We start from the raw sequence: 12,107 nt of genomic DNA on the forward strand, positions 1-12,107 counted from the left end.
ATGTGGCGGAGAGCTCACATTTGAAAACACCTTAATGGACGTTTCTGATGATTCCAGTGGGACATTAACGTTGCGTTAATCACGGGTTTCATCACTGAATCCAGTGTTGTGAGGTGTAAGGTCCCCTGTTATGTGTGGCTGTGCCGTGTTGTTGGTGGAGTGGACAGCGTGGTGTTTGTCTCGATTCGGGTCACAACAACAGAATTGCTGGCGGGGTCCACACACAATGTATTAGTCAACAGAAAACCTCTCGTCCCTGCAGTCTTTGTCCCCTGGTAAACTCAACACCCTGACAGTGTGGATCATAGATACCCTTTCCTCTTTAAAGTCAGTTATTCATTCAGACAGCTGATTGCTGAGAGAAATTATATTTATTGGTCATTAAAGTTCGTCCAGATTTGTTTTGACGGATTTGATGTTGACTTTGGGGTCTCACAGTGAAAGGGCCGACGGCCGAACTCTCTCCGTTGTCCAAACATCATTACAGGTGAGGCGACACTTCACCTGTGAATCTTCCGGGGGTCGCCCGTTGTGTCCGCTGCTCCCGATGCAGCCGCCTCTACAGTGGGGACACCAGCTCCTCCGCAGTCGTGCGGGGTAGAGTTGATTTTTGGGGGGCGGATCGATGTTATTGTTCCCTTTTTTGCGGGAGGGTTGGGTTTTGGGGGTTGATGATCTGGATGCCGTTCTTTTTGATGCGGGGGTGGGGTGGGAGTTTGATTTTTCTCTCTGAATGACTTTCATGCTCTTTCTTTGTTTTGTGGTTCTCTGGAGAAAAAAACTGCTTTGATAATAAACTGACCTTTGAACTATCGGCTCCCAGCGGGACTTCCCAGTGTCCAAACATTTTCATTCCGATTCCCATTCCCGATCCGACGTGTCAAGCTATCCCCTCTTCTTGTGCCAAGTTAACGCCACCCTCTAGGTCCAGGATCTGCACCTTATATTCCATCTGGGTAGCCAACCCCCCCCCCCCCCCCCCATAACCTGATGGCATGAATATCGATTTCTCCTTCCGGTGGACAAATCTCTCTCCCTCCCACTCCCTCTCTTCCTCTCTGACTTCTCACGACTGTTGACTCTTTTCGATAGATGCTGCTGATTTCCGCCAGCATTTTGTTTGTGTTGCTCTGGATTTCCTGCATCTGCAGACTTTGCCGCGTTTGTGATTTGCCTCTCCGTTGTCCCTCACGCCTCCGATCATAGGAGGCGCTGCAGGGACTGCTGGCTAGTAGCGGCGATGTGCAGACCTCCGGCCGCTAGTGTTGCTGTATGGACTTCCGGCCACCGGCGACGATGTGCAGACTTCCGGCCACCGGTGGTACTGCGGAAAACCTCCTGTTAAACGCATGCGCAGTGCCGACTGCAGCTGTTGTTGGGGGATCTCCGATTGGAGTGGGCATGAGTGGGGTCTGATCCCGGCGGGTTTCTGTAAGTTGGGGGCCTGTTGCATTGGGAAAGGGCCGGGCCCTAGCTCTGTCAGGCGGCTGGAGCAGGGGTGCAATGCCAATCTTTTAGCTGTCGGAGCTGTACGAGCGTTGATTGATAAATTCGTGGCCTATGTTAGAAGGCCTAAAGTTATACAGCTCACGGTACATGCACTTGCAGTGATTATGCAGAAATTTTGAAGTTAGTAACTTCTGCGGTATTTCTGTTTCAGATAATGGAGAATTGCTAGTTTTTCTGAATCGATGCCTTCCAACTTAGGCCACGAATTTGTCAATCACCCCTGGTATGTCACACCTAATTTGTGTACCTGCTCCTTTCATGTACTGGGCAACTTCCCTGACTTCCTTGCCCCATTCATGTGATGAGCACGTACACAAATTGGGTGTATGTTTGTGGTATGTATATATATATATAATAGGTCTTTTTATATAAATGTCAAACATTAAACAAATATGATATAAATATATATGAATTCCAGAGCTCCACAGAAATACGGTGATAGTTAAGACATTAACAAGATTATAGCCAATCACTGCATTTCAGTATATAACTGGTACAATAAAACATATAACACTTAATTTAATAATACGACAAAGAATTGCACAGTTGCATTCACTAATAATCATAAAATATAATTGTCAAGCAAGTGGAGTAAAGAAAGTTGTTTGCTTAGTAGCCATAGGGTTGTTAGTGAGAAAAAATTTACTCTTGTATTAGCGAGTAATCCACGGACCACCACAGTCACGGCTCCTGGATTTCAATAAAAACTATCAAATATCTTATCTTAATGTTATTAGTGGCATTTCCCCCCATCTACCAACCACTATCCCCAACCCCCGCTTCCATAAAATTCCCTCAATTTAAATTGCAGCTGCTGTTAAATTCCCCGCTTGTTTATTTTGACTTATTCTTTACAGAGGTGCTGGAGTGGTGCTCCGGTGAGCTCCGGCAGCACTGCACCCCTGTTTAGATCCAAGTAAAATGGACCCGGGGATCAAGCTGCCCCGGTTTATGAGGTGTTGAGCGAGTATTTCTGGTCTGGGATCAAATGTTTGTTTCTGGAGTTCCTTTGGAAGCAATGTCTGCTAACCTGAGGAGAGAATGAGTTTGTATTCCATCCCTCTCAAGGAGAAGCTGTGAGTAAATGGGCTGTTCTGTGTTTGAACCAGTAGAAGTAGACCTGGGGTGGGGGGTTCAGTGTTCGAACTGTGTTTGGGAATTCCTCCTGACTGTCACCTGTCTGTCAGACAGTGGAAATCAAACAGAAACTCAGGTTGCTGGAGATCTGCACTAAAAATGATAAATTTTGAATCCATTCTGACAAACGATTGTGCACCTGAATCGTTAAATTTGTTGCTCTCCCCACAGCAGTTCCTTACCTTCTGAGTGATTCTGGTGAATCCAGTTTCTTTGTATTCCATTCACTCTGGAATGGTTTAAATTTCCTGATTGTTATACTTGGGAATGTGTTCAGTGCAGTTGTTGCTAATGAGATTCACGTGAATAATCTCTGGAATGATCGGCTTTATGTCTGCGGATCATTTGATGGTCATGGGGCTGCGCTCAATGGAGTTCAGACGGTGGTGAAAGGGGAGGGGGTGGTTAAGTAAACCTACCGAATGCTGAAAAGCCTGGATACAATGGACATCGAGAGGATGTTTCCATTAGATGGAGAGTCTGTGATCTGACAGCACAGTCTCAGAATAAAGATGTTTCCCTTCAAAATTGTGATGAGAAAAATTTATTCAGCCAAAAGATGACTGATCTGTGGAATTTGTTGCTGCAGAGGTTGGTTGAGGCTGCTATTTGGGTATATTTATGGCAGAGATTAATATATTGATAATAGCTAAGTAGGTTCAGGGTTACAGCAGGAAGGCAGGAATATGATGTTAGAATAAATCTCAGCCATGGTTGAGTGGTGGAGCAGGCTCGATGGATCGAATCACCTATTTCTATCCCTACATCTTATATTTTACCATGACTGAAAAATGACTCCTTCCTATCCCATATCAGGTTTTGTGACGTGTCAAGGACAATTACAGATTTGTTCACTGAGATCGTTATATTTGTCTTCAATGTTTAGATTTCAGTGAGCAGAAATATTTTGTTCTTTGTATTGTTAAAATGCTTCATTATCTTTTGTGTTAAAGTTAGACCAGCGGTGAGAGATTTATTGGAAGAAAAGCCCACAACTGGAAGCAAACCACGACTGAAGATGAGGGAACAGCAGCAAGTGAACCAGCCTGAGGATTGAGAGCACCGACTGGAGAGAAACCCATCTGACTCAGGGTTTCCGTTGATTCAGTCAGGAGCAAGTTTGGTGAGTCTCATTTACTCAAACACTGGTACTTTAGATATTACATGCCATACATTCCGGAGTATAAGCCGACCCCCATTTTCAAGGTTAAAAAAGTGACTTTTTCTTGTTACCTTTGTATAAGCCGACCCCTTTTGTAGAGGTTTTTGATTTAACCAGAAACAATCACAAGATCTCACGTGCTTGTACTCTGCTTTGCAGTATCCAGAATCTGGAAATTTGGTGAACCGGTACCTGCTAAGAAAACAGGCTTACACAATGAAGAGCGTTATAAGCAAGTTGTTAATAAATGAATCAGTGAGGGAAATTTTGGATTAGGTCTCCAATGGTAAAGAAGCCTCTGAAATGTAACCCCCGCATAATCATTTAGCACCCATCGTAATCTCGTTAAAACATAACACGGGGTGGCAGGATCAGTACGTGTACTCAGTATTGAGTTTGCGACCACCATGTCCAAAAGATTAAAATGAATGCGATGTGATACTGGCTTCAAGCTGAAGGTTGTTGATTTTGCAAAAGGAATGAATAATTCTGCAGCTGCTAAGAAGTTTAGTGTAAATGAGAGAGAGTGGAGAAAGGCAGAGGACACGCTGAGGGGAATACCAAAGACGAAATGTGAAAATCGTGGGAAAACATGCCAGTGGCCAGAACTGGAAGAAAAAGTTTTAGATTGAGTGAATCACCAGTGATCGTTCGGATACATTGTTACCAGAGAAATGATTCAAGTTCAAGCATTGAAATGAGCCGAAAAACACCGTGAGCTCCGCGAAAATTTCAAAGCTACGCGGTTGGTGCACCTGATTTATGGATAGACGTGATCTTGTGTTGAGAGAAAAAACAAAGATTGTTCAGAAAATTCCCGCGGGGTGGTGTTGTTCACGTTCAAGAAAGCTGCTGGATGGACGAAGCCGGTTGCTTGACGTGGGTTAAAGAGGAGTGGTTTTGGAAAGGAAAAGTCGCTACTTGTCTGGGACGTGCTCAAAGCGCACTTGTCAGGTGAGACAAAAGCAGCATTGAAAGCTGAAAATATGGACATTGCAATCATTCCCGATGGTTTGATCTCCATGCTCCAGCCACAAAATGTGAGTTTAAACAAACCAAAGAATTCATGTGTTGAGAGTGGAATGTATTTGACTCAAAAACCACCAATAAATACGACCCGTCTTCCCTGTATTCCTTTATCCAAATTTGGCACCCTCTGTATAAGCCGACCCCTTATTTTAGGACCAAAATTTGGGGACAAATTCTCGGTTTATACACTGGAATTTATGGTATCTGTACAAACTAAAGTAGGGAATAGTTGAGGTGAGAATGAATGTGTCAGTTAAGTCTGTCAGACCCAGTTGCGATCACTCCAGGTCTGGTAATGTACTGTCAGTGTCCTAGCTCTTTAAAGTCACTCACATTCCCTCAGTGTTTGCTCATTTGAAGAGCTTGCATCTTCTGAAGTAGCTTTTGGTTGGTTCTGAGTGTGGAGAGGGAAAGAGGGGTGTTTATATTTACTGTCTTGCAAAAAGAAGCAGTTATTTGCAATTACTTGCTGCAGACTCACTACCCATACCCTGTACATTCACAACCAGATTATTGACATTCATGACATGTAGCAATGGATGTCACCCTGGGCAGCTGCAGGAGGCACGGGCCTTGACTCTAATAAACAGCCTCCCATCATCACCAACACACAGAAAATGCTGGTGGAACACAGCAGGCCAGGCAGCATCTATAAGGAGAAGCACTGTTGACCTCTGGTGCTTCCCCCCTCCCCCTTACTTTCTCCTGAGGCCTCCCGTCCCATGATCCTTTCCCTTCTCCAAATCTGTATCAATTTTGCCAATCACCTTTCCAGCTCTCAGCTTCATCCCACCCCTTCTGGTCTTCTCCTATCATTTCACATTTACCCCTCCCCCCACTACTTTCAAATCTCTTACTATCTTTCCTTTCAGTTAGTCCTGATGAAGGGTCTCAGCCTTTGTTGTTTGTTGTTCGAATTTCCAGCATCTGCAGATTTCCTCGTGTTTGCTCCCATTATCACCATCTATTTCCTACCATCGAGCTGTCCCCAGACTCTGAGCTCTGAGACAAACACAATGTCAGCAGCAAGATTAGACAGTGATTAATATAAAGAGAGATTTGTTGCTTCCTGAAAGCTGCCTGATGCAATGGACCTGATCCTCCCTTGCTCACAACTTAATCTCCTCTCAGATCCATCCTCCCAGGTCACACTGGGTCCGATAACCTACATCCCCAACCTCCCTCCACCCTTTTGGTAGCCCCACAAGTTTCCCATCATTTACCCCACACCCATACACATAAACAGATCCTCGTCACCGACATTCACTCTCACATCTTGGGGAACCAGAACTATCTGATCCTACATTCCTGGGCACAGACTATCCAGCCGTCTGGCTCGGTCCTGGCCCTTTCCCCCTGCAACTGACCTTCGATTTACACAAACCCGAGATCAGCTCCTTCCTCATCGCCACCCAACCAGGCTCAGAGCTCGTTAAGGAGCCTCATGTGTGGCACCTTGTCAAAGGTCTGAAATTCCACGTACACAATATCTACCAATTCTCCTTTGTCTACCCTGCTTATTATTTCTCAAAGCATTCTGACAAATTCATCAGGCAACCCTTCGTTGCCTATTCCAATGGGGTTTATCCTGAGGCTGAGACAGGATCCTCAAGTGTGGCACAAGGTCGGCCAAGTAGCAACAACCACTCCGACCCTCGCCCCCCCCTCGAGAACCCATCTGGCAGGGTGTGGTTCCATGGCGCTGCCCTGTTCTTTCTCCCGGCAGCCAGGGATAGGCCCTATTTCCACAACCTCAATACGTTCCATTTAGTGGTCCAGTGGTATCATAAGTTTGACTCTTGGTACAGTTACTACTTCCCACTTGATAGGGTGCACTCTCGTTCTGGTTACACCAACAAGTAGTACTGGCCAATGCTGGAGATGTAACTCTTATCCCCGGCCATAGCTTGGAGGGGTCCTGTGGAGGAAATCTACGACTCCAACCCTCAAAGCAACACCATCCCCAGCCTGGAGAATTGGAGAATTCGGGCACATAACCAACATGCTCCCCGCTCTACTTGCTTAGCCTAGGTGTGGCAGAGTGTAAAACTGGGGGCCTCCCGAGACAGGGGCAGGTTCCCTTAGGATCATTAAAATCAGCATTAACCAGTACATTATTCAGTCTTGATCATTTCCAACAGTAACGTGTTTACAGTCCGTTTGATGTATCCACCAGAGCTGCCCTTCCACCATCACTGCAGGAGGTGTTGTCAGTAGCACTTGGTACAGTCCTTTCCACCTCGGTCCCAACTTCTTACCATCCCAGTTCTTGAGCAGGACAAAATCTCTAGGCTCGATGGTGTAGTAGTCACTTTTAGTTTGGGTTTCGTCCTCTCGATAGGCCTGTTGTACCTGTGAATGCAGGCTTTGTATTGTTTTAGTTAATTTGCATAAGTATTTTCCCATCTCCTCCCCCAAGGTATGCATATCCAATGTTGCAGGTAAGCTGTCAGGGAGGAGCGGCAAACAAGGTCGGGGTCCCCATGGGCTTCCTGTAGATAATTTCTGCAGGTGATAGCCCCGTCTTACTTGATGGCATGATTCTCATATGGAATAGGACTAAAGGTAAAACTTCAACCAGGTCAATCCAGTTTCTTGTGTCAGTTTGGCCAAGTTATCTTTCAAAGTACCACAATGTTGCTGCTTTCAGATGATGAGTTCAGTGGAACTGCTGTTTTATAGCAAGCACTTTACAGATTTCCTCATTTATTTTGGCCCATTGTCCTAGCTTATCATTTCTGGCAGTCCACAGCGAGGAGTTATTTAGCAATATGTTCACAACAGTCGTAGTGGTATCATTAGTTGTAGGAACAGCTTCAATCCATCTGCTAAATCCATCTACTATCACTGAGCAATACCTATAACAATGTACTCCAGGTAATTCTATAAACTCAAGTTGCAAACAAGAAAAAGGTCCACCAGGCCAGGGTGTAGTTCCGGAACCACAAGGCATCCACTTTCCAGCATTTGTTTTTTTTTACAAATTAAGCATGCTTTGGCTCGTTTTTCAGCTGCTTTCTGGAAGTCAAGATTGTAATAATGTATTAACCATTCCCTCCTTGCCCAAGTGTATACAATTATGTACATAATCTGAACATAAGAACACGCAGGGAACACAGACCTGACGCTCAGCGGTCATCCATAAATCGGTCTGAAGTTCAAAGTTCAAGGACCATATTTTTCTCTCTCCTTCAGGGGCGTCCATCCTCCAGGTAGTTACATATTTCACCCATGTCTGGTATATCTGTCGTCAGATTTTGTCCAATAGGAGCTTGCTGGGTTCCCGAGGGGACTTAAACGTGTGGTATTCAAGGCTGTCTGTTTGGCAGCTGTATCAGCCCTAGCATTACCCTTAAATATGTCATCACACTCCCCACTACGAGTTGCACATTTATTAATAGTCAAAACTCGAGGTAGCTGTAGAGCGGTGAGTAAGTTGTCCACAATGGTAGCATTACTAATGGGGTGGCCAGAGGAAGTCAGGAATCCCCAAAGCCCCGTAGTCAGTTCATAACCGGAGTCCGTGTAAAAGTCCGCATTTTAGTCTGTTGCTAGGATACAGGCAGGAATCAGAGCAAACAGCTCAGCCTTCTGGGTGGAGACAGCTGCTTCAAAAGAGGCCTGCTCAATTACAATGGCATGCAAAAGTTTTGGCACCGCTGGTCAAAATTTTTTGTTACTGTGAATAGTTAAATGAGTAAAAGTTGAACTGATTTCCAAAAGGCATAAAGTTAAAGATGACACATTTCTGTAATATTTTAAGCAAGAAAACTTTTTATTTTCATCTTTTACAGTTTCAAAATAGCAAAAAAGGAAAAGGGCCTGAAACAAAAGTTTGGGCACCCTGCATGGTCAGTACTTAGTAACACCCCCTTTGGCATCACTGCTTGTAAACGCTTTTTGTAGCCAGCTAAGAGCCTTTCAGTTCATGTTTGTGGGATTTTTGTCCATTCTTCCTTGCAACTGGTTTCTAGTTCTGTGAGATTCTTCAGCTGTCTTCCATTCACTGCTCTTTTGAGGTCTATCCACAGACTCTGGATGATGTTTTGGTCGGGAGACTGTGAGGGCCTTGGCTAAACCTTCAGCTTGCACCTCTTCAGGTAGTCCATTGTAGATTTTGAGTTATGTTTAGGATCATTATCTTGTTGTAGAAGCCTTACACTTTCATCTTCGCTTTTTTTTTTACAGACAGTGTGATGTTTGCTTCCAGAATTTGCTGGTATTTAATTGAATTCATTTTTCTCTCTACCAGTAAATGTTCCCCGTGCCACTGGCTGCAACACAAGCCAAAAGCATGGTTGATCCAACTGTGTGCTTAACAGTTGGAGAGGGGTTCTTCTCATGAAATTCTCCACCCTTTTTTCTCCAAACATAGCTTTGCTCATTGCAGTCAAAAAGTTCTATTTTAAATTTCATCAGTCCACAGGACTTGTTTCCAGAATGCATCAGGATTGTTTAGATCAGGGGTCAGCAACCTTTACCACTGAAAGAGCCACTTGGACCCGTTTCCCACAGAAAAGAAAACACTGGGAGCCGCAAAACCCGTTTGACATTTAAAATGAAATAACACTGCATACAACGTTTTGTTTTGCCTTTATGCTATGTATAAATAAACTATAATGTGTTGCATTTATGAAATTGATGAACTCCTGCAGAGAAAACGAAATTACATTTCTGCATGCAACAAAAACATTTTGAACTCCGAAAAAAAGACGTTGGGTTGAAGGTTACTTTTAAGTAAAATACTCAACGTCTATTTGAGTCCTTCTTGTATTTATGAAAAACGCCAAATTTAAATTTGCCGCCAGCAGCAAACCAAAAATAACGTCAGCCAGCTGTCAACCTGAAAAATAAAAGGACTATTTCACTGAACAATGAAAACATATGAATATACGTAAAATAATACGCAATTAAAATATTTATCATACTTCTTCAGGTTGACTCACACCTGACAATGCAGTCGTATTCAGTAGGGATGGATCGATGCTTAGGGGAGTGACCGGGAAGGATAATGTGTTTTTTTCCTCTCTGAACTCACAGAAGCGTTTCCCAAACGATGTTTGCATTGCGATGATTGCAGAATGTAAATACTCCGAATTTATCATGTCGTGACATTGTTTGAACTCTCTCAAATTGGGGAAGTGAGACAATGTGCCTTTCTGTAAATCTCTGGCAAGCAACGTCAACTTGCGCTCGAATGCAAAACATCCCCCAACATGTGCAGGGCTGTACGTCCTTACCCCGTTGAAGAGCTGTGTTCAGCGTGTTCAGGTGCGCTGTCATGTCTACCATGAAGTGTAGCTTTTCCAGCCACTCTGGCTGTTCCAGCTCAGGAAAGTTGAGCCCTTTGCTGCCCAGGAAAGTTTTCACTTCTTCCAGACGCGCGACAAAGCGTTTCAGCACCTCCCCTCTGGACAGCCAGCGATAAAAACACGTTGTAGCGGTTGCTACACGCAGTCCGTAAACTGCAGTCAAAGATAGCTTTATTCGAACTAAACAGCCTTGCTTTTAAGCCTCCCTCAACCCGCCCCCCATGGGCGCGGATGCTGCAAAAGACACGTACTCACAAACCCCCGTAGGCTATCTCCCTTAGCCTGAACGCTGGCTAATTGTGAGCCGGTTCGGATGTGTCAGGAAATGGGTCGCCCGCCACAACGTCTTATTTAGATTGTACAAGATCACCATAATCTTCAAATTTAGATTTACATTTCAAAAACTAACAAACTAACATAAAAAACATATTAATTAAATACTGACCATGTAGCGGTGTGCTACACGCAGCGCTAAAATTACGACACGGAGTCGGTAACTGCAGTCGAAGGAAAAAAACTTTATTCGAAATCTTCAGCCTCACTTTTAAGCCTCCCTCAACCTGCCCCCCCCCCACCCATGGCGCAGAGGCTCCAAAGCTCTGTGCTCGCAAACCCCCGTAGGCTATCTTATTGTGAGTCGGTTCGGATGTGCCAGGAAAAGGGTCGCCACAACCAATTATTTCCCAAAGCAACAGGGAGCCGCAGCACAGACCTAAAAGAGCCACATGTGGCTCCGGAGCCGCGGGTTGCCGACCCCCGGTTTAGATATTCCTTTGAACCTTTTGAATAGATGTTTGGGCTGTTTGGCTTTAACCCAGGGCATGTGCCTTTGAACCTAGGCAGAATGATTGTCTGATAGCTGCTTTCCCTTTTCTGATCATATTTCCTGATCGAGAGTGGTTGTGGTTGCCTCCATATCAATCATAAATGGAACAGGAATTCCAGCAACTTGCAATATTACATTGGGATCTTCTTGAGAGGTAGTACTCACGGTAGGAAGCATCCTTGTTTGTCAATTTCTTAACAGGTTGTTGTCCCCACCTGTCCCTTGGTAGGTTTTTGTTCCCATTTCTGATCCCCAGATATAGCCCTCTCGTGTCCTTCTTCCCACTGAACATATTCACCTTTAATATTAGTTCCCTTCGGGGTTGATCGGGATTTGAAAGTCGGGTCCCAATGATATGTCAAAGCTCGTCTCATTCCATTTTGGTCATTGTCAGGCCAATCCATATTATTTGTTTTAATCATGTTGGCTAACTTAGTTGGTAAGCATTGGAGCAGTAAGACTTTAAACTGGGGGGACAGATTCCCATTATTTTTTTCTCATTATATATTTCTCAGTCTCCTGTGAAAGTGCCCTAGCAGGCCATAAATCGCTCCCAGAAGTCTGGTCCCCAGGCTTAGGTTTGCATTCAAGAACTTCAGTGATGTTTACAGGTTGCTGCAGAGCCCTTTCCAAGGCTTGAATAATCTGGTCTGTTTGTTCATTCTCATTACGGTTTCCCGCCTGTAACTCCTGACAGGTTTGGTATCTCAATTCTGCCTTCCATTTCCGCCCCTCATTAGCTGAGAGAAACATGCAGCAGAGCGAATAAATCTTGCGGGGTCACACTATACACTCCTCATCATGATCACTGTCCTCAAGCAGGGTCAGTATGCCAGACATGGGTCCTGGATCCATTGTTTCCCTAACAGTTAGAACTTCAGACTGATGTTCCTGCCCTGCTCTCCTATCTAGGTCGGCCTTGGTTTGCTTACCTTGTTTTCCCTGCTCTTGTTTTCGGCACCCATCCACCCATTCACGCTCCGCTTTTAGCGTCTCGCAACCTTTAGCGTTCCTTCTGCGGTACATACCTCTCTCCCTTTGTCACATGCATTATTCCTCCAACTTGTTAATAATACATTGTTCCCCTGAACATCTGCCTTTTCCTTCCATTCCCTTTTCAGTAATTTCCACT

The 12,107-nt window shown here is 44.6% G+C and overlaps 1 pseudogene; it reads left to right on the forward strand.

Annotated features, from left to right (window-relative positions):
- The window catches only part of LOC132377460 (zinc finger protein 271-like), a 32,578-nt pseudogene that overhangs the window by 10,663 nt on the left and 9,808 nt on the right, over nt 1-12,107 (forward strand).

This window comes from Hypanus sabinus, chromosome 18 (genome assembly GCF_030144855.1).
Source record: "Hypanus sabinus isolate sHypSab1 chromosome 18, sHypSab1.hap1, whole genome shotgun sequence".
Lineage (NCBI taxonomy): Eukaryota > Metazoa > Chordata > Chondrichthyes > Myliobatiformes > Dasyatidae > Hypanus > Hypanus sabinus.